The sequence below is a fragment of the Dasypus novemcinctus genome, chromosome 15 (genome assembly GCF_030445035.2).
Source record: "Dasypus novemcinctus isolate mDasNov1 chromosome 15, mDasNov1.1.hap2, whole genome shotgun sequence".
Taxonomy (NCBI): Eukaryota; Metazoa; Chordata; class Mammalia; order Cingulata; family Dasypodidae; genus Dasypus; species Dasypus novemcinctus.
In genome coordinates this window covers 104,881,244-104,905,406 of record NC_080687.1, presented here as the reverse complement: position 1 = coordinate 104,905,406, position 24,163 = coordinate 104,881,244, and the positions used below count along the sequence as shown (strand labels likewise).

General features: G+C 35.9%; 1 pseudogene; it reads right to left on the bottom strand.

Annotated features, from left to right (window-relative positions):
• Positions 1-693: 693 nt before the first annotated feature.
• Positions 694-2,242, bottom strand: LOC101437879 (ret finger protein-like 1; annotated as a pseudogene).
• Positions 2,243-24,163: the final 21,921 nt, after the last annotated feature.

Below are 24,163 nucleotides of genomic sequence, written 5' to 3'. Positions count from 1 at the left end.
GAAAAGTCAGGTACAGAACATCAGTAATTCTCATATACCAAACATCCTCTCCCTTTTCCCCTTCCCCCTCTTAATAACATTTTACATATGGATAGTACATTTGTTACAGCTGATGTACAAATATTGAAACATTGCTACTAACCGTGGTCAATGATTTCCATTGTGCTTTATGTTTTGGACTATACACTTTTATAGATTTGGTGAAGTTTGATGTGGCCTGTATCCGTCCTTGTAGGATCATGTAGAACAATTCCATTACCCCCAAAATGTCCCATGTTCCATCTATTTTTTCCTCCCTCCCTCTCGCCTTGGGACCCATGGTTACCACCAAGATTAACTCAATGGAGGACTATATTCATTGTTATTTGCAAGAAGATTGAGGGCTTGACATACTGGACTGTCCTCCCTTATTAGGCCCTACCTATGCTCTCAAGAGACTCCCGCCCCTCTATTTGAGATCATAGCATTCAAAGAGAATAACCATATATTCAAAGAGAATAACCACCCATAACATTTAGTATATAAAATGCAATTTATTTTCTAATTAAAACTTCTTTGAGTTCATGATACATAAATTTCCAAATTTCTCTTTTATTTATTACATTTATAATATGTGTTTCAGGTAGAAAAGGCCACAGGCACAAGCACAAATGAATTTTCAATAAATGTTTTTGTTGTCTTGGCTATATTGGTCTATCTTGGGTTGTGCTGGAGGAATGGAATGTGTGGATTTATTACAGGACAAATACTCAGGGAGACTTTATCACCATTTCTTGAAACTGAAGGAGAAAAGAATGGATGCAGTGGCTCTGAAACTAGAATGCTGCTGAATATAAAGATATGGGATCTATCAGTAATGTCACAAAAAGAAAGGTTTCCAATATTCATATCCAGGAAAATCCCAACTCGGTGTAATTGGATGTTCACCCAGACTGCCCTGTGTGGCTTAGTGCTGGCTGAGAAAACATTTCCATCTCTCAAACCCTGAGTCCAGAAGCAACACTCGGAAGACTGAAGAATGGTTCCTTTTCAGTTAATAGATTCCTTACAAACACCCAGATCTGATTCTGAGCTTGTTCCCATATCCACCTCCCAGTAATGGCAGCCAGATGTGAACCAAGAAGAGCCAAGAACCCACACTGCGTAGCTGAATCTCTCAGCACTTCTTCACGATTCTGTTTATTATGTCCACATCGGACACTCCTCAGGTCCTCAGAAATGATTAGGAGATTATTGGCTGAGTCTACATCCAGGGTCATATCCACTGTGGAAGAAAATAAGACAGCAAAAGGACAGACTATACATCCACTTCGCATTTCCACTGAAAATGCCCAAATGTACATTTAAATTATGTTCCTTTAATTCCTTTTTCACTAAAGCAAATTTTCCTGAGGAAATTCACTTAGCACTGTTGACAACTTCAAAATATCCTATGTTTTATGGCAGAATGGGTCCTTTATTCACAGTAAGGGTTCTGTTTGTATTAAGCTATGTGATTATTTGATTGTTTTTTAATAGATCTTTATGGATTATTTGATTATTCTTTTCTTCCTAAGATCCATAAACGTGGGTACCATCACAGTTGTTTGAGCTCATGTTACTGACAGCATTAATGAAGAAAAAATATTTTATTTATTATAAAATAATGTTGGAATATTAAACTTTCTTTTCTCTTTACTATTCAATTCCCAATTCATTTTGGTGGCTGGGTAGTTGCATGTAGACTTTAAAATCTCTATTGTTTTATCAAAATTAAGAGTTAATGCTAGGAAGCCTGAGGCAATGGATTACTTCTGGGTTAATGTTATATAACATTCAAAGTACTCATCAGCCAGCTGTGGCTACCTCTTTGGTCAGCACAGGTCTAGGGCATGATCAAACTATGTTTTCTTTAAAATAACCAGGGTAGTTAGATCTATTCTACACCTAGAAATGAGAACAACTGATGCTTGTGGCACATAGAAATTTTAGGTGTCAGAATTGAAGTAATGCCCATATTTAATATTGAACCTTTTGAGTAGTTGTTTATTCCAGGGTCCATTTGTGGAAGTTACACAGATTCCTTGCCTTGGAACTTTAGCATCTTTGTGTTCATCTGTAAAATAGTTTTTAGTTGGGGCTCCAGTTCTCTGACCCTGGAAACCAGCTCCCCCAGCTGGCAATTTTGTCTGATGTCATTCTTCTGTGAGACCACAGGGCAGGAAGGACTGGAGTGAATTGGTGCAGTGCAGGCAGCAGACATATCCACATTTTAGGTACACTGGGTTTTCAAGGTAAGTCATACCGATAGGACATCTGCTTGCCTTTTTAAAATTGTTCAGCCATGTCCAATCTCTGGGTAAAATCTGCATGAGAATAGAGTTTATAGAATTGAATGACCCAGGAAGCTTTCACCTTTCCATTCACAGAGTTGTCATGTACCTTCTATGTGCAATCATTAGCATCACATCATGAAAATACAATATACATACAACTATAAAACTGATGGCCTTAAACTTCTGATATTTGGAATCTAGTTGGAATGAAGAATATAATTCATTATTTGGCATTAAATTGAAGTCATGAAAGGATCTAGACCTGCGGTGTCCAATATGATACGCACAACACTCATATGGTTCATGAGCACCTGAAAATTCACCTGATCTAAATTGAGCTGTGCAGTGATTGCAAAATACAGACTGGAAGTTTAAGATGCACTAACAAAAAGAGAATATAAACTCTCTCATTAATAGCTGTTTGTAATTAATTACATATTGAAATAATTACATTTAGAATATTAAATTAATTGGACATGTTTCTTTTTACTTTATGAAGGTGGCTATTAGTAAATTTCTAATTACATATGTGGGTTACACTATATTTCTGTTGACTAGTGCTGGTCTAGACTCAGAGACTCCCGAACTACTCCCCCAGCTGGTGGGACCTGGATGTAGTAGAAACCCATAGCAACAGCTGAGAAGTTGAAGTCAATGGAGAAACTCAATTCACCATCTGGTAGAGTTATCTAAGCTATGATTTGATAAAGAAAATTAAGACTATATGATTTCTTCTGCCTGAATATTGAAAATCAAGGTTGTGTTTACTATTCCTAGAACAGTGAGACTAAGAATCCCAAATCACACATTGTGGGTGGCATTGAGTTGGCCTCAGGCAACACTTGCAGAAATAATAAATTATCAATTTCCTGGTGCTTGCTCTCTCATCTCGGCCGTTTGTAGAAATTTGAGAAATAGAATTGAAATTAGATAGGATGGCACTCACCACTCCTCCACTAGATTCTCCTCTGGTTACAGCAGCTTCCTCTGTCAGCTCAGTTCTGAAGTGAAATCCACTGATAGTCCCTCTTCTTACTTTATATCCTGCATCTCTTCTTGATTTAATCAAATTTTGATTCAATTTTAGCATAAATGATATAAAAAGATTATTAAGAAGGAGATCCTTTTGTCTTGAACTTATTTTTCCTATTTGTATCAGCAAATATTTCCATGTTGTTATCATTCTAGATTATATTTTAAACATTATTTTTGTTGATAGTAGGATTTGGTATTAGGACATAAACTTTTAAAACAAAGTATTTGACATTAACAGTAATCCTCAGTAATCCTTATGAATAGAGGTAGTATCAATGAGTTGGGTGGTTTTTTTTGCTCATAAAATAAAACTTTCTAGTATTTATAGCAAGGAAATTAATTAAACCTATTCAGAGTAGTTCCTAAAATCACTCCAACAGTCTGTCAGCAAGTCAAGATCCTATATTTTATCAATCTAATTATCAAAAGTAAAATATATTTATTTATTTTTAAAGATTTATTTATTTATCTCTCTCCCCTCTCCCCCGCGCCCCAGTTGTCTGTTCTCTGTGTCTCTTTGCTGCATGTTCTTCTTTGTCTGCTTCTGTTGTTGTCAGCGGCATGGGAACCTGTGTTTCTTTTTGTTGCATCATCTTGTGGTGTCAGCTCTCCGTGTGTGTGGTGCCATTCCTGGGCAGGCTGAACTTTCTTTCATGCTGGGCGGCTCTCCTTGTGGGGCGCACTCCTTGCGTGTTGGACTCCCCACCCCTGCGTGGCACCGCACTCCTTGTGCGCATCAGCACTGCGCATGGGCCAGCTCCACATGAGTCAAGGAGGCCCGGGGTTTGAACTGTGGCTCCCATGTGGTAGATGGATGTCCTAACCACTGGGCAAAGTCTGCTTCCCTATATTTATTATTATATTTCTTATAATCATAGTATTTTCTCCATCTGACATGTTATAAATATGATACAGGCCTTTTTTAAAAACAAATCATTTGTCATTTTCTTCAAAAAAGAAAGACTTATCATGTTGAAAATATCTCATAATTGTTCATCATTCAGGGTTTGAGGGGAGAGAATGAAATTAGAAGGGAGGAGTGGTTAGATTATATTGCATGATTAAATTAAGTCTTTCCTTCACAAAGTGATTTCTGTATTTTGCTCGGCTCTCTTATCATTTGAAATCCATAGCAGAAACAATCCCAAATCTCAAAATCTGTGCTTTCACTTATGCAAAGTGAAAAACACAAAACTCTCAAAAATATACACACTATTATTTTTGGAAGTCCTTTCACTTTGCATTTGTCCTTTGTTTTAGAATTACATTTATGTTTCATATGCACCTAGTTTATATAGAAGTATTTATTTCTCTTCTTCACTTTAATAACTAACTTTATTTTATAATGACTTTTAGGATATTCTCATTTTTGGGGGAGCAGTTATTCTTGTGTTTATAATATCATTGACTGTTTCTCATGGATGATTGATCAATAAGGTATTTTCCATTTATTTAGTTTGAGTGGATCATGAGTAGAAGTTATATATTTTGTTAATACCAAATGGCTCAATTTGTGGAAAAGACCAATGCAGTGGTTAGATTTTTACATCCAGTAGGTACCCACCAAATATGAAATGTCATTCTTTTTTTTTTTTTGGTTTACATTATGGTTTATATTTTAGACTGTACAATTTTCTAAATTTTTAGTTATTTTATGTTTTACATTATGGTTTACATTTTAGCCTATAGACTTTTATACACTTTTGGTATAATTTAACTTGTCCTATATCCATCATTGCATGATCTTGTGGAACACTTCCATAGCCCACGGTTACCCTGATTCCATCTATTCAATAACCTCTCTCCCCCTCCCCACAGTGCCCACAGTGACAATCAATCTTCATTACTTGTAGTATACAGACAGTAGTTGCAATAATGTTAAGGCTCGACATACTCGACTGCCCTAAACCATTGGGAGCCACCAATTCTCTCAAGAGACACAATTCCCTCTGTTTCAGAGCATCAGTCCTCCCCAGGTTGTGGGCATACCTTCACACTCATTGTATGGGTCTCCACCCAATGATGTAACCCACTATGACAAAATGAGCACTTACACACTCCCTAGAAGCCTGACCTGTGTCAGATGTCCCCCCTTAGGCATCTTAAACAGGTAAACTTCCTTATTATATTTTCTAAGGAATTTTCTCAGCATTATAGTTTCAACCACATACCTGAAAATCTCCTATGTCCAAATGTTCCCCCACCCTCCAGTTAGAATCAACCCAAATGTCCATCAACAGATGAATGGATACATAAAATGTGGTATATACATACAATGGAAAGCTACCCAGCTATAAGAAGAAACACAGTAAAAACACATGTGATAACATGGATGTATCTTGAGAAACTTATGTTGAGTGAAGCAACCCAGGCATTGAAGGACAAATGTGACATGACCTCACTGATATGAGATAAGTAAACTAAGCTGTCTCAGAGAGCTAGAGACTGGAAGATAGGCTAAAAGGAAGTTGGAGGGAGAGAAAGGTTGTGAGCTGACACCTACATGGGTGAAATCTATGATAAGCTGGAGGTAAGTATTTGTAGAGGAAGGCATTTCATGTTAACTTCTTGTCTTCTGAGTTCTTTTATTAAGAGAAAATTAAGCTTCCAAGCCAATTCAGAGGATTTTAGTTACTAAAATAGTCTTTAAAATTGAGACTTTGGACAGAGATAAGCTTGCCTGCTTTTCCCTGGGACAGTGATAAATCTTTCTTTGCTTGTTATCAGCATTTTCTAGTTTAAGCATCTCTAGTTTAAATGTACCCTGTATTTCAATACCCCAATTTTCAGGGTCCAAATTCTTCTCATTGCTTCCCTATTTTTGCATAATAGAGCTCAAGACTCAAAGCCCTGGAGTGAATCTGGTCTCATAAGATATGCTCTTCAATGTCAAGACATCAGCAGATTGCAGAGTTAAAACTTCACATTCAGCTACTCCATGTATCCAAGATCTAGATAATTCAGTACTTTACCAAGGTGCATCTGAAAATAATTTAATAGCTTATTATATCATGTATTTCCAGTATTTTTATGTGATTGTGTGTAACACGGTCCACAATGTGTCTGGAACCAGGTGTCTTGAGTCTCTTTTTAAGTAAATGTGGTTTTTACAATTTTGGCATTTGAAACTTCCTAGTATTCTGAAATGCTAAAAATAAATCTGAGCACATGAAGAAACATCAATTGCTTTTACTCTATCTGTGATCCAAATTCATAACATAGGAACTGAATATCAAAAATGACAAAAATATATCAACTATCAATAAATAACAATTGTGCAGTAAAAAAAATTGTAGGAAAGTGCAGCATTGTCGATGCCAAGGGTGGAGCACTAGAAGAAGGAGCAATCTATACAATCAAAACTGAGAAGTAACATTAAGATAAATTGAATGTCTGTAGCACCTATAGAATCATTATTAACCTAGAAAAGCTTAGGTCCAGTGAAATGTTAGGAACGTCATGATTTAATGATGGTGAAATTTGTCTCTTTAATTCTGGATATTTTTCAGGCATTTTACCATTTCTCAATCTTATACATAAAATACACTTAATGTTTATAAGGGGTCTTAATGTTGCTATCATTTTAATAAGTCATGCAGTACTTAGATGTGATGAAAGTATTCTTTGAGCTCAAAATCTCTAAAATGCCGTAGATAATCCTTATAACAAAATAAAAATGTTGTCAATTTTTCTGAAAGTTCAAGAGGCATAAAGGAAGAAGTCAAATCTGAAATACCAGAGCATATTTTTGTATTAATATAATATTTAGCATGTAATATCTTTCCAAATTAGTGTTAGAGTTTGAAATCTGGAAATATGATTCATAAAGTTTCCCAAATCTTCCTCTGTGGCAACATTTTTTTAACAAATCAGTTTTATTGATACATGTTTTTTTTTAAAGATTTATTTATTTCTCTCCCCTTCCCCCATACCCTGGTTGTCTGTTCTCTGTTTCTATTTGCTGCATGTTCTTCTTTGTCCACTTCTGTTGTTGTCAGCGGCACCTGGAATCTGTGTTTCTTTTTGTTGCATCATCTTGCTGCGTCAACTCTCCATGTACATGGCACCATTCCTGGGCAGGCTGCTCTTCCTTTCGCACTGGGCAGCTCTCCCTACAGGGTGCACCCCTTGTGCATGGGATTCCCCTACATGGGGGACTCCTTGCATGCATCAGCAATGAGCATGGGCCAGCTCCACACGGGTCAAGGAGGCTCGGGGTTTGAACCACGGACCTCCCATGTGGTAGATGGATGCCCTAACCCTTGGACCAAGACCACTTCCCCCAAACAACTTTTTTAGCAATTCTGCACAGATTAACCCTCAGCTTTTCATTCTCTACTCCCCTTCTATTTTCTAGTAACCTATATTCTGATTATTAACTTCATGAGTGTATACAATATATTTACTTCATAATAGCACAATCAAACAGTATTTGTCCTTTTGTGTTTGGCTCGCTTCACTCAACATAATGTCCTCGAGGTTTATTCATGTTATCATATGCTTCATGACTTCATTTCTTCTTACTGAAGCATAATGTTCCATCCTGTATATATACCACAATTTATCAATCCATCATTTGACAGGTACCTGGGTTGTTTCTAACTTTTGGCAATCATGAATAACACCACTGTGAACGTCAGTATGCAGATATCTGTTCATGTCTCTGCTCTTGGTTCTTCTGGTTATGTACCTAATAGTGGTATTGATAAATCCCATGGCAAGTCTATACTCAGCTTCCTTAGGAACTGCCAAACAGTCTTACACAGTGGCTGTACTATTCTACATTCCCACGGACAGTGCATAAACATTCCCATCTCTCCACATCCCCTCCAACCTTTATAGTTTCTGACTCTTTAATAGCAGCCATTCTAATAGGTGTGAAATAATATTTCATTTCTTTTCTAACATTTTAAAGTGTCAACATTACTGAATATTCCTTTACCATAAATACATAACATTTTTTCCATGTTTTGTGTGTGTGTGTTTCATTTTACTGGTCTTCCTAACCATATCTTGGGGGGAATTACTTAACTTGGATTCATCATAGGACAGATAAACGGGGAATTCTGATCACCATTTGTTAGATTTGAAGTTGAAAAGATGGGTTGCAGTGGCTCTGGAGGTGAAATTTTGGTGAATGTGAAGATATAGAATGCATTGCTAATATTGAAAAAGGAAATGCTTCTAATATCCAAATCCAGGAATATCTCCGCTCAGTGTAACCATGGATTCTACCAGCCTGCCATTGGAAGTGTTGTGCTGGCCAAAATGTTGCCTCTCATTTTTCAAGCTTACAGTCCAGAATTAAGGTTTAGTAGAGAGGTGGATATCTTGTCTGTGAACAGATTCTCCACCAACACCGAGAAGACATTCTCTGCATAATCTCACATCTGTCTCCCAGTAATATTGGTTAGGGATGAAACAAGGGGAGCCCAAGATACAAATTGAGAAGCTGAATCTCTCACCACGCTCTTTACAATTTTGTTTGATATGGCACATAGGAAGCTTTTTGGGTCATCAGAAATTATGTGGAGGTTATTGATTGTGTTAACATCTAAGGTGATATCCACTGTTAAAAAAAAAAAAAAGAAATAGCTTAGCAAATGGGCAGGGTATAGTCCACTCTTTGTTTCTATTGTAAAAGTCCAACTGCCTTGTTCACTTTATCTTTTTATATTCTGCTCTTTTCCTTCAAACAAAATTTTCCCTGAGTTAATTTCTTTGGTCTCCCTGACAAGGCCAAATTAGTCACATATTTTTGTAACAAAGCAGGCCTCAATTTCATGATAAGAATTCCATAAATATTAGATTATGTGGTTCTTTGAATAAAGATTTTTCTTCACAATAATGTGGAAGATCCATGAAGGCAGAGACCATGGCTGTTGTTTATTCTTAAATTAAGTATGTATGTTAACATAGATTCTGTCAAAATTTAGACCTAATCGATATTTTGATGGTAAATCAATTAGATTCATTGCAGAATAATACTGAAATTTTATCTTTGATTTTTCTTTGCAATTCCATTTGCACTTTCATCTTGTTGGGTGGCCATTTGCATTCCAAAAAATTGTTTTTCTTAATGTTAAAACAAAATTATGAGATAATGCTGGGAGTCAATTGATTAGCACAGAAGTCATGATAGAGGAAGGGGCACCTCCTCAGCAAATTAAAGATTTTCTTGAGAATGAGTGAGGGTGTCTAAGTACATTGGAAGAAACTTAGTTCCAGTCCTTGCATGGTGTAATGCTTAGAGGAATGAGAAAACTTGGAGAGAAATTTTTTATGGATTTCCAACATCCTCCACTCTCCCTGAATATCAAGATTAGAGAGAAGAACTGTCTTAATATTATAATATGTGACCAGAGAAAAAGGGTATTTCTCTTGCCTATCAAAAAAAAAATCCATATTCAGTAAGGAGAAACTTTATACAAAAGATGACTGTAATAGAGAGAAGGCACTATTGCAATAGAGGAAAGGGGATGATTGCCATAAGGAGAGTGCTCTGATAATAAGATCAACAAATGTCTTAAGGGTTACATATAAAGGAATTTTCTTTATAGAAAGGAATAAACAAGACTAGAATGATCTAGGTATAAAGAAGCCAGATAAATTCTCAAATAATAGATCAGAGAATGTTGTCCCTGAGAACATCCTATCTCCTGGGAGGGGCACTTAAGGAAGGGTTCAAGCTGGCCAGGTTGAGGGTGGAACCAAATTCAGGTCCTGGGAGAAAATGACTTAGCCAAAGTTTGATTAACAAGCAAATTGTTCAGTGGGGACAAGTTTTAGCTAATCATTTATGAGACAAAGATTGGGAATGTCAGGGGTCTGAGTCCAGCTTCTTAGATATACCCAAGGGGCATGTTTGAGTCTTACCCAAGTCATATTTGGAGAAGGGTTTCTCTTTGAATTAGGCCATTTTCTGGAACACCAAAGGTGAGGGATTTCTTTAACCATCCCTGTATTCCAAGATCACAGGATTCCAGCAATTCACAACATTGTCAGGATTAATGATCAATGACTTCATCTGGCCTTATATGTGTTTGAGCAAATAGCAAACTCACTAAAAAATAATTTATCTGGCAATTGTTATGAGGCCTTGAATGTATGCCAAAATACACTCATCATCTTTAACCCAGTGCAGTCATCATTGATTATATGATACATTATAGCAGACAAGGGGAAAGGAGAGAGGATGAGCAGGATAAGACATTCAAATGCAATCTGTGCACATCTGAACATAGGAATCTGAGAAACTATCATCTTGATTTTACATAACACATGCAACAGAGCTCAGATAATTCACTTTAAACATATTCTGTTCTCCACTTGGATCATAAAAATAACTCAGAGTTAGCTGTGTTTTGAATCAATCATCATTGTATATGTTGGTGGGTCATTGTGGGAAGCACGTGTTGTAGTGGTTCAGGTCCAGTGTCTGCATTTGGTACTACGTCTACAGGATCAACAAGCACATGAACTTTCACTACTATTTTTCTGGGGTCTGAAAAATGGGAAAAACCCTTTCAGCATATTCCATGTCCAGAGTCACTGTGGATTACAATCACCTGGGGGTTTTGAAACATGGCAGTTTACAATGTCTCCCAATGGGAAAGGGGTCAATTCTGTTGGTGCATAGCCTTGTTGCTCAAAGAGTGGATCAGGAACCAGTAGCATGAGCAAAACCTGGGCTCAGGTCAGAATTCAAGATCCTCAGACCAGCCTAGGCCTCTACAATCAGAGTCTGCATAATAACAGGACCCCCAGGTCATTTAATGCATATTCAACTTGAGGAGTCATGAATTAGCCAGTGCCATTGATTAGAAGTATACATTAAGTTGCATGGTAACTCTAAGTTTTCTAGTAGGTGCATTACAAAAAGTAATAAAATAAAGGTTAAAACAATTACTTTAAAATTGTGATAACATATATGCAATACAAAATATCCCACCTTAACTGCTGTCATGTGTACAATTCAGTGATGTTAATATAGTCACAATATTGTGCTAAAATCCCCCCATATATTACCATCTGTACCTATCAAGCAGTAATTCTCCATTCTCAATACCCCCACAGCTGCTAGTAAACTGTATAAAATAATTTTAATGGACATATCTATTTAAATCAATATATGTAAAATACAATCATTTTCCCTGAGGCACTGGGCAATTTCAAGGGTTCTCTGTGGCTCATATATTGGAAAGCACAGGTACAGGGCATGATCTAAATATTATATTTTCTTAAAAATCTCCAAGTGTTTCTAATTTATACACAGAAATGAGAAATACTATTGCTTATGGCAGAAAAAACCTAGATGCCAGAATTCAGCTAGCGATACATAGGTACAGGTGGATGGAACCACAATGTATTTATCAGTAATCATGCAGTAACAAGACAAGGGGAGATGAAATTTGACCAAGATTCATTTACATTCTATGAGACAGATTTTGCACTTTGCCAAGACATGACTAGAAATAAGATATATTCTCATCATCTTGTTTTACTGTTCCTTTCAAAGTAGAAAGGTAAATGTGACAAAAACATCAAGTTTGTTTCAAATATTTTTGAGATTTAAAAAATGGAAGCATCATAGGAAATTTCTAAATTGCATATAGTTTAAATATAAATGAAATCTGAGGAGCTTTTCTTTTGCTAAACATTTCCCACTTTTTTTTTATTCCAGTACAAAAATCTGGAAAGGTCTTAGCTTTTGAGTTACTATCAGAATTATGATTAATGAAGAAATAATAAAATTGCTTCAGGTCATCTCACAGCTGCCCCGATGTGGTTTCATGTCTCAAAGCACCTGGCTCTTCCCTGTTCTGACCCAGGTTGTCCACCTCCATTCTGCTTTTTGAAAGGGCCAGGACTCATCTGATCCACATTGCTTAGTTTAGTAAACTTTTCTGATTCTTGATGCCTAAAGGTATCTTGACTACCTTCTCCTCACTATATTATTAAGTATTTTATCTGTTCAAATTTTTAGGCAATTATTCAGACCTTCCTTCTGCTGGAAACCTTTAAGGCTTATCTTGCAAAACTCCACTAAACTCAATACTCTGAACAATTTTCCCTTCTTGTAGGAACATTTCCTTTGTCCCAAGACACATAATTTATTTCTATTGTTCTCCCAGGACAATTTGTAAACACTTCTAATAGAACCAGTTACTCTTTTTTTTCTTTACATAGTTGTATGGCCTTAAATGTTCTTTATTGAGGCAACCGTAATTGAAGAATTGATTTTGGATATGATTTTGTGTATGAATTAAGAGGAGTATCAGAAGAAGAGCAGAAAACAACTACTATTGGATTGACATACAATTTAATAACTTGAAATCAATTTGGTTTTCTTCATGTTTTCTCCTGATTGTCATTCTCCCTACACTTCCCTGTTTCCCTAGAGGAAGGTTGTAATGGTTAGGCTAGTGCATCAACACAGTCAGGTAATTGTGCCCAGTTGCTTTGTCAAGCAAGCATTGGGTTAATTGTAGTACAAAGACACTTAGGGGCTTTAGTCATCAGTGAGTATGCTGCATAGATGGCTGATTACATCTGTATAAACCAGGGAGATTGCCATCAGCCATCAGCAATGAATGAAGGCTTATCAAATCAGGTGAATACCTTAAAAGGGAAAGTGATTTCAGCACTCAGAGAAAACCTCCTAGCTCGACTTTGGGCAGCCAGAGTCTCCCAGAAACTCATCAAGGACCTTCATTGGACTTTCATTGGAGCCTCTGGTTTACAGACTGTTGGCAGAACCTGGACTTGTGCACCCACATGGTCACATGGGAGACTCTTATAAAATCTCATACTATTAACAGATATCTCCTGTTGATTTTGTTTCCCTAGAGAACCCTGACTAATACAAAGGGGGTCATTATAGACAGTAGTATATTATTAATAGCAGCAAAATTTGATTGCTCAATATACAATGAACATAACAAAGGAAATTTTTCTGAATTGGACTATAACATCAAGAAGGGGAAATATTAAGATTATGCACAAATTATTCATGATTTCCAATCTCAGATATAGAGATCACAATTCTCACTAGGGAAATTATACTTGTGAATTTTGAAATGTTTCCAAACCTTAGATATATAAATTTTAAAAGGTATGAACCATATAAAATACCCAAAAAGAGAAATGGTAATATTGATTTTGAGACACATAGTTCCAATCAACTCTAAATGCATGGAGTTCACACTTTTGTCAAGACATTAAGATAACCTAAATGCATATACTTACAATTAACAATGGTTGGAAAAGTGTATGAAGTAAGCTGATCAGTCATAATTTTTATATGGAATGCTATATACAGGATATGACTTATTGAAACTTTAGGTACTTTTATGTCTGTTACACTTTCAGGTAAATTTTTTTTAAAGGAACATCATTTTCTGGTTTGAGGTGGTCTCATGACAGTTTCTAGTTTGCTTAAGAAACATCTGAATCAATCACATTATTGCAATCACAGAGGAAAATATTTTGGAAGGAATGATTGTGACCACAGAATAAGTTTTTAGAGAACACTTTCCAGAAGGTTGCATTCCTTTTTTTTTTTTTAATTGGAGTACATCACTCCTACATAAACATACATAAACAATAAGTATACAGTAATAATTGGGAACTTACAAAACAAACATGTAACATCATACAGGACTCTCATAACACACCCTACCACCAATACCTTGGATTGTTGTTAAACCTTTTTAACTAGTGATTAAAGAGCATTGTCAAAGTATTACTATTAACCAAAGTATTTTCCCCCAAACCCCCATTAATATTATTATCTTTATATCATTTACATATGAATATACATAAACAAAGTTGGGCCATGATGTGGACCAATGACCATGAGGTGCAGAGATGCCCAGAGATGTACTTACCAAATGCAATGGATGTGTCATGATGATGGGAGTGAGTGTTGCTGGGGGGGGAGGGGTGCAGTGGGGGTGATGGGGTTGAATGGGACCTCATATTTTTTTAATGTAATATTTTTACAAAATCAATAAAAATAAAAAAAATTTTAAAAAAAGTTGTGAGCTTACAAAGCAAACATGCATAAAATGATCATTTCTGTAGTTTGAAGCAATGGAATAAATTATAACGGGAAAATTGACTAATTGGATTGTATAAATATGGGAAACTCCTATATTTTAATCAATTTTATTGATACATAATAATAAAGCATAAAATTAAAAAAAAAAAAACATCAACCCTCCTCCAATACCTTGCATTGTCGTAACATGTTTGTTACAAATTATGAAAGAATATTGTCAAAATTTTACTACTAATTATACTCCTTATCTTATATTTGGTGTATTTTTACCCCCAGCCCACAATAATATTATTTTTTAAATATACTTTTTATGACAGAAGTTGTAAACTTATAAAACAATCATGCACATGTTGCAGAATTCCCAAACATCAACCCTGTATAAACACACCACACTGTGGTGGAACATTTGCTACAAATAATGTAATATCATGTGATTGCTACCATGTCTATAGTGTACATTTGACACACATTTTCCATACTGCCCCATTATCAACACACTACATTTTTGGCATACATGTAAGAATATTAAATGTTTACTGCTAACCACAGTCCATAGGTCACTCCAGTTGTATCTTCCCCATGTTTCTCCACATTCCCACCATCCTGTGATAGTGATGTACATTTGCTCTAGCTAACAAAGAACACTCTTGCATCTGTACCATCAACCATGATTTTCTTCCACTTCTTGGTTTACTGTGCTATTCTGTTCCTAGAATATTCTCTAGCATTCTGTTAACTGGCATTTACATACCTAGACTACCATTTTCAGCTACATCCCCATTTATAAACTAGCTGTTACTATGTGTTAATATCCACTCTATACATTTCCACACTTTTACAGTAAAGCTTATTAAAATGGCTACATACATTAAATATCAATAGTCCATCTCAGTGATCCTCTTATCGCCTTTAAGAATCCACCACACACCATCAGGGCTTGAAGATATTTTCCTACAGTTTATTCTAGAAGATAGATGTTTCTTGCTTTTATTTTTAGGTTTTTGATCCATTTTTAGTTAATTTTTGGATAAGGTGTAAGATAGAGGTCTTCTTTCCTTCTTTTGGCTATGGAAATCAGTTCTTTCAGCACTATTTGTTGAATGGATTGTTCTACCCAAGCAGTGTGGGTTTGGCAGGCTAGTCAGAATTCACCTGACAATACCTGTGAGGGTCTGTTTCTGAATCATCAATTTGGTTCCAGTGGTCTGTGTCTGTCTTTATGCCTGTACCATGCTGTTTTCACCACTATAGCTAGGTAATATGATTTAAAGTCTGGAGATGAGGGTTTGCTTTCCTTTTTAAGATATTTCTGGGTATTCAGGACTATTTACACTTCCAAATAAATTTGATAATTGTGTTTTCAATTTTAAAAAATGCTGGTGCACATTTTATTGGGATTGCATTGGATCTGTATGCCAATTTAGGTAGAACTGACATCAATGATATTTAGTCTTCCAACCTGTGAGCATGGAATGTTCTTCCAGTTATTTAGGGCTTTTTAAAAATTTCTTTAACATTGAGTTGCAGTTTTCTGAATACAAGTGCTTTACATCATTGGTTAAGTTTATTCCTATTTGAGTTTTATCTGTCACATTTTAGTTTCGCCAATCTTTTGACACTTTTAGTTACTTTTATTGACATATTCTTCATTTCTAGGCCTCTCTCTCCTTTCTTTTCTTTTCAAGCTCTAGCACACGCATTAGGCTTTCCTGAAAATCTGATTACTTGATTAGAAATTCTCTCAGTTTCTGTTTATCTGTGAATATTCTAGTCTTGCCCTCATTTTTGAAAACCAGTCTTGCTGGATATAATTTTCTTTGCTGGAAGTTTATCTCTTGTAGTATCTTAAATATATCACATTGTTGTCTTCTTGCATTCATTGTTTCTGGTGAGAAATCAGCACTTAATCTTCTTGGGTATCCCTTATGTGTTAGGCATTTCTTTTCTCTTGCTGTTCTCAGAATTCTCTTTTGCTTTGGCATTTGACATTCTTGTTAGTATGTGTCTTGGAGTTGGTCTATTTGGAATTTTTCAGATTGGAGTACATTGTGCTTCTTGGATATGGATATCTATGTCCTTCATTAGGGTTGGGAAATTTTCTTCCATATTCCTTTTGCCTCATTTTCCTTCTCTTCTCCTTCTGGGACACCTATTACATGTATGTTTGGATGCCTTTTGCTGTCATTTAGTTCCCTGAGACCCTACTCAATTTTTCCTTTCTCTTCTTCATCTGTTCTTTTGTATGTTCACTTTCAGAGGTCTTTTCTTCAAACTCACCAATCCTTTCTTCTGCCTCTTCAAATCTGCTATTATATGATTCCAATGCTTTTTAAATTTCATTTACTGTGCCTCTCATTCTCCTAAAGTCTGTTATTTTTCAATGCATGCTTTCAAATTCTTCTTTGTGCTTATCCAATGTCTTCTTGATATCCTTATTGTCTTCAGACATTTCATTGAATTTCTTAAGGAGATTTGTTTGAACATCTATGATTAGTTGTCTCAACTCCTTTATGTCATCTGGAGGCTTATCTTGTTCCTTTTACTGGGCCATAGCTTCCTGTTTCTTGGTGTGGATTATAGTTCTTTGTTGGTGTCTTGGCATCTGGCTTACTAGAGTATTGATTCTGGGTGCAGTTTTTCTCTTTAGTTTAGGGCTTCCTGACATTTCTCCATTGCTGGTTGTGCAGGAGGTACCAAGGATGTAGTTGGTGTTGTAATCTGTAGAGAATCAAGCTGCCCTCATTACCCCAGGGACCAATGAAACTTCTCCCAACTTTCTCCTTTGCCAGAGGTATAGACAGAGTCACAGCTGTGTGGAATAATCCAAGTCATGCAGGACTAGACTGTAGATGCCCAGAGAGTCTGATGAAACTTCATGATCCTTTCTCTGCTACCTGGGGCAGGGATGGAGCTACAGGTGTGAGCAGCAATCTAAGCAGTATGGGTCCAAGATGACCATGGTTGCTCCAATAGACTTCCAATTATTCAGTCTGTGCTAGCCAAATGTACCTGCAGTTATCTGGATAGGCTGGTGGAGGACCTGCCAGCCTCCTCCCTGACAGAGGTGAGGCTGGCACCTAGGCTAGCACTGCAAGTCGATCTGGGTGAAAGAAACCAGTTCCCACCATCACTGCAATTTTTAGTCAGCCTGGCTTTCTCTCACACTGGGGGTGAAGTCAAAATGGTGGCCACAGGCCTTTTTCTAACCTGGACATGTTCAAACTTTAGCTGTTCTTAGGGTTATACACTATCTAGGCAAATCCACCAATCAGTAGCTGAAATCAGTGGCCAACTGTCTCCTCCCCAGTTTTTGGGAAATGGGGCTTCAAATTTCCATCACAGAATAATTCCTGAAGTGGCTTGTGTTACCAAAGTAGGATAGTTACTGGCTTTTGTGACTTGGGTGGTAATTTTTTGGAGAGGCTGGCACAGGTTCCCCTATCTTCCTCCCTGCTGGAGGTGGCACTGAGACCTAGGCTAGAGCTGCAATCTAATCTGGATGGAAAGAAGCTGGTTCCCACCAGCACTGTGATTCTCAGTCTGCTCCACTTTACCTCATGGCAGGTGCAGAATTAAGATGGTGGCTACTGGCCTCTTTCTGACTTGGACAGGTTCAAACTTTAGCTATTTTCAGGATTATACTCTAGGCCGCTGAATTTACTCATCAATAGCTAAAGTTGTGCCCAACCATCTCTTCCTCCCCCATTTTTGGGAAGTGGAGCTTTCAATTCCAGCCACAGAACAGCTCCCAAGGTGGCTTGTGCCTCCAGTGGAGGATAGACACTGGAATCTGTGATATGGACCACTCTATTTATGAATCTTCTCTGCAGATGTGCAGTCTGCTCCTTGAATTCCTTCAAAGATGTTTCGGGATGCTCTTCTTGTCTTCTGGAGCCACCAAACTGGTGCTTCAGATAGTTCCAGATAGCTCTGGGTGTTTACTAACTGCTCTGTGGCAGGACTGACTTTAGGAGTTCCTTACTCTGCTGCCATCTTGCTGGTTGTCTCTAGTTGCATTCTTTTTTAAAAATGTAATTATAAGAAGATTTTTATTCTTTTTTTTTTTTTTTTTTACCAGTGGGTGCTGTGACTGTGTTCCATATAGATATTGACCCTATAATATTTGGTTAAAAGAGAGTGTTTAGAAGCCCAATTTTCCTTAAAAAAAAAAAAAAGATTTAATATGTGTGGTCTAAGCCACGGTCTCTCAATTTCCAAACTATGTGTGTTTAGGGTATGAGTCTGTACATTGTGGGATATTTACCAGCGTCCCTGACCTCTACACACTAGATTATTGTAGCACCTATATTGGCAACTACAAGCATCCCCAGGCTTTGCCAAATATCTCTAAAATATCAAAATTGTTGATGGTAGAGAACCTCAGAAAGTCATTATAATGTATACCTCTTAACTAGAAAAATATTGAGTCAGGGTGTATTATTTTATTATGTGCCTTAATTTACTCAAAATAAGACTAAAGAGGCATGGAAAGGTATGAACAGGTGAAAGGACAAACTCTCCAGTAAAAGCCACATATACCAGAACTGAACTCACTGTGCAGGCACCTGGAGGCAAGTAGAAGATTCAAAGAGAAGAGAGATGAGTCCTAAATAAGTTTATTTATTTTTAATTCTCAGGTTATAAAAGAGTGAAAAGGAAATAGCACGATGGAAAATTTTGACATCCAACACCAAATCACAACTTACTGAGAACGAACTGTCTGCCTAACAATATGTAAATGATTTTGTCACACATCTGCTTTATGTAGGACAAGTGGGCATCAATATAATTTTTGATACCCAAGTCTGGAGAAGTAGATAATTTCACTATTTTCATAAGCCAAAGGTTAGCCTGGGATATGCTGAAAAAACTCTTCACCTAAATTTCTAAAATGGCAATGATCTACATCTGAACTGTTCAGTTGGCAGCAATTAGCCATGTGTGGGTATTGAGCACTTAGAAAGTGGCTGGTCACATATGTAGAAATTATAACATTTCTATTATATTGGGTTAAAATATATTATCTGCCTTTATTTTACTTTTTTCCCTAAATGTGCTTATTAGAAAATTCAGAACTACATATGTGCCTTGTATTATATTTTATTGGAATAGATGCTCTGAAGATGGCAAATTGTAAGCCCCCTTTGACTCCTTGAACTTCTCAACACTTCCCTGGGTTAATTTTCCAGTGAGGCAGGACCTGCAGGGGGAGCTGGGAGGCCTTTTGAGTCTGGACATTTCTTTCTCCTCAGCTCAAAGCTCAAGGATGATTCATTTCTTTCTTCAACTATTTCAATCTCTTTAGGGTTGAACCTTGTTCTATTTGTGTTTAAGTGCTATTTGCTCACACTAATAATGGCAGGAAATTAAGGCACATTAATGCGATGCATATAAAGCAGAACAGACTTTTAGGAAACAAGAGCATTCAAGTCACAGAAGCCCCCAAAACTCTGTTAATTTACCCAGGAATAGGCAGGAGCCATGGCTGCACACACTGAAGAAGCAAACAGATGTCCTGGCTGCCTGGACTTCCTTAGAAACTCATGTACTTTAAATGTAGATACATTTATTGCCTCCACTGCATCAGTTTACTGCATAAGGGCCTATGTGGATACTTTAATGTGCCCTTTATGCCCTTTGGCGTCTCAGAATATCAATGTCAGGCACAACTGGCAGCTGAGAAAGCTGATGTCCAAGACTGAGAAACTGCAACGGGAATGAAAGACTCATACACTGAAATTGATACACAAGGAGGGCTCTGTCAGATTTATTTTCCTTCCTTATATATCATGTATTTTTGGATTTGGTCAAGGGCTGTGGTTAAAGTTAAATTTCTCAAGGATGTTTTGTCTTGGAACAAGAAACCTTGTTTCTAGACTCGCATCCTATCTAGCAACAGAAAAGACAAGAGGAAGTCATTTTCAAACTTCAAGTGAAAAGAGATAGTTTGTGCAGAGATAAGTAAGGCCAGAGCTATTTTTGCTCTGAAGCAAGAACAGATGAGCTTTAATAAATCATTTAACCATGCCTTTGCCAAAGTGATGGAACTAAACCCCACATCTCCCCCCTTTCTTTTATGAGTAGGTGGTTTTATTTATTTGAGTAGCTGTATATATGGCAGCCAGGTATTCATAGCATTTTGTTGTATGCTGCCATATTTGGAAGAAGCATCAGCATCCTAAAAATATACCAAGACAGAGACAAATTAATTCTCTTATTGTTGCCCACTATTTAAAATTTAGATTGGAAAACCATTTTGAAGCCTTGAGCCATTGTAACTGTTTAGATAAGGTACTTTGTGTTGTTTGTTGAGTTTGATTTTTTAAGTTCCATAATTGCCACTCTAATTGGAGATGGAGAGCCCCCACTTCATCTGATATATGAGTGGAGAAGGCACTTTGAATGTGGTTTTTTTATTTGGTTTCAATTATGTTGGGTGTCATTCCATTTTAAAGGAGTGACACAAATGCTAGAATGCCTCCAGTCAATTTCACTTATTGGTGGCCCTGCAGGAGGAACTCCATAACCTCCTATCCATGTTCAATCTGTTACATGGGCTCAATAGGTGTGATTAGCAGTGCAGGGTTTAAAAGACATAAGGATGAGCAATATGTGCATTTTCCATGCTCCCACCTTAGCAGAAGCAGTAGTGACTACTGACAAATAAGCTAAAAAAGTATTTTTAGGTATCATAGGACACCTAACTCATGCCATAAGAGCTTGTGTTTGGTTGCCCAATTTTTTAAGATTCCCCCATGTAAAAAGTTTAGTTCCTTGGGTAGTCCTCAGGGGGATGTTGGTTGGCTGCAGGCCAAGTGCTTCCAGGCTCATTATTGGGTTGTGCTGCAGATTCCACCAGGCCATGATATGGTTTTACATGTTTTGCTAGAAGCCAAAGAGGTCCTCCTGGGGAGAGAACACATGCATACCCTCTTTCCCAGGTTAATAAATTTACTTTAGATTGGAAAACCATTTTGAAGTGTTGAGCCATTATAACCGTTCAGCAAAGGTTTTTTGTGTTGTTTGATGAGTTTGATTTTTTAAGCTCCATAATTGCCACTCTAATTGGAGATGGAGAGCCCCCACTTCATCTGATATATGCCAATTACCATTAGCTTCTTGTCTATCTAGGGGTTTATACAACACTTTAGGATAAATTTTTACAATTAGTATCTGAAAATGTCATTCTGCTACCATCCAATTGTTAGAGCCATGATTTTAAAAATTTAAAGTATATAGGGCTATTTGTATGATGTCCTTTGAACTGGTTAGACCTAACACCCTATTCCCCCCCCCCCTTTTTTTTGTTTTGTAAGCATAGTTTTAAGGTGGAGTGAGATTATTTTGAAGGAAAAAATATTTTTAACATAATAATATTAATACAACAAAGTAAGGTAAAAACTACAGGTTTTTTATACAGTTAGATTTTTGTTATTATGCTAGGATAGATGATTGGGTTATGCACACAGCTTTGGGAAAGCACTGCAAAATTTACTGTTGGTTTGTTCACATATGAATGCAGGTTGGCTTGACTTGCCTAAGGAGATATTAGAGAAAGTTTTAGCAAGTTTGAAAACAAAGTGATAGTGACATAATTGGATATTAATTTTTGTAATAAACTAACAATATTTAGGGTTGCTGCACACAGCAATGGAGTCACTAATTTATGATAGCCTACTGCTTTATATCATCTGTGGCAGTTTTTAATGTGAATTGGACAAGCATGAGTTAAAGCATCTGCCTTGCAGCAGCTTTCAGTGGAAATCAGATGATTATGAGTTAAATCATTTGCTTTTTGAGTTCTAGCAGACAGGTAATTTTTATGATATATATTATTTTTAATCATAATTAAAATTTTGATTAAACACTATATTTTTATCTAATATTATGCTGGGACATTGTTACTATTTTAGGAATTTTATATGCTCTTTAAGTATTCATATGAACTTTTTGTTCATACAACTGAGGGTTAAAGAATCTTCAATTTTATAACACTTTTAAATATTGTTCACTTAACATAACATATTAAATGAACTTAACTATTTTATTATTTCATTTCTTTCAAGGTAAAAGAACAAATTCTTTGCAACAGCCCTAAGTAAAGGATATTTTTCAGGATTTGACTTTGAGAAAGCATGTTTGAACATTATGTTCCTTTAAAAGCTGTAAGACTTGCTTCTTTTTAAATGATAAGGTTAAAGAACAAGAAGTTATTTTGGTAAAACAGACTTTCTTTATATTCTGATTATTCATGAGAAAAATCCTTTATAAAATTTTTATTAAAGCAGATTAATGACTTAAGAAACTTTGAGAAAGAACAAAATTTAACCTTGCATCAGTATACTTATTTCATACTAAAGCTTTTAAAATATAATAGATATACTCATCAAATCTTATTTAACCATAAAAATTACATTTCTGCATATCTTTTGCACTTTCTATATTCACTCAGGTTTTGTTCCAAAATTTATTCTTTCTTAATAACTAGTCATTTTATCTTTGGACAAAATTATTTTCTGTTTTCTTAATAATAAAAACACATTCTATACACCCTACATACGTAAGTTACTAAAATGATTTTGGAAACTGTCTCCAAGTAAACTTTTTAAAATATGCAATTACCATCAACACTAAACAAACTTGTTAAAATAAATTATTCAATTTGGTTATAAGCAAATATAACTTTGTTTAAATGTCAAATACTTAGTAGCATGCAATATTAGAAACAGTATTTTTAGAGGCAAGTTGGCAGGGAATCCTGGTTGCCAATAAGTTTTCTTGTTATGATGTTATTTTTGTTATTATTATCAATTCAGTTTCTGTTTAATAATGACTTCTTGGAAGTAGCTATTTAAACACTTGAATTCAAACGATGCTTTCACAAACTTCTTATAATTATTCATAACCATATAGACTATAATTACTTTTTCTTAAGAAAAATTTTACCTTCACAGAACACATTCTCTCACTGAATGCTACCACAATACTTTTTAAAACTTTCCATATGCATTCAACTTTTTTCCTGCATATTTTAATTTTGATTTTAATAAAAATTCCCATTTTATTTTAGGACAAAACACACCTTTTTGAACAAACATCAAATTTCCATTTGCATTCCCACAAAGTTTTTACCTTTTTTTAATATTCAAGTTTTAATTCTTTATTTTATCCAGTGAAGAAAAATAAGCTACTTATTTCAATTTAGGCAAGAACTATTTACTGTTAAGAAACTTGTAGTAATTTCATTAATCAAAACTTACAATTTTTATCAGTGTAGTGATCTTATTGCATTTATACTTATGTATTAATATAAGCACTTTTATTTATTTATTATTTAGTGACCACTTGAAAAGATCTTTTTTAGGAATTATCTATTAATTTATATTACCATCTGGAGGTATTAAAATATACATTGACATTGAATAAACAGACAAACACAAAAACAATTATAACACACTAACAGAAACATAAAGTTTACAATTTGGCCCATAATTCTAGGTCTAGAGTTCCCATAATTTAAAATCCAAGTTTCCCTTGTTGAAGAAGTATGAACAAAAGGTCTGTACTGTTTGATACAATGTAATATTTTTTTCTTCTTTCACTTTACAATTAGCCACTTTCAATAGTTGTTGTAAAGTGTGGAGGTAGATCTCCTGTTGCTTTGATAATGTATTTCCCATGTTGTACTAGTGTCTGTATCAGCTTCCCTCTCTCAGGGCAATTGATGTCCTCTCTGTGCAGGATGTGTGGT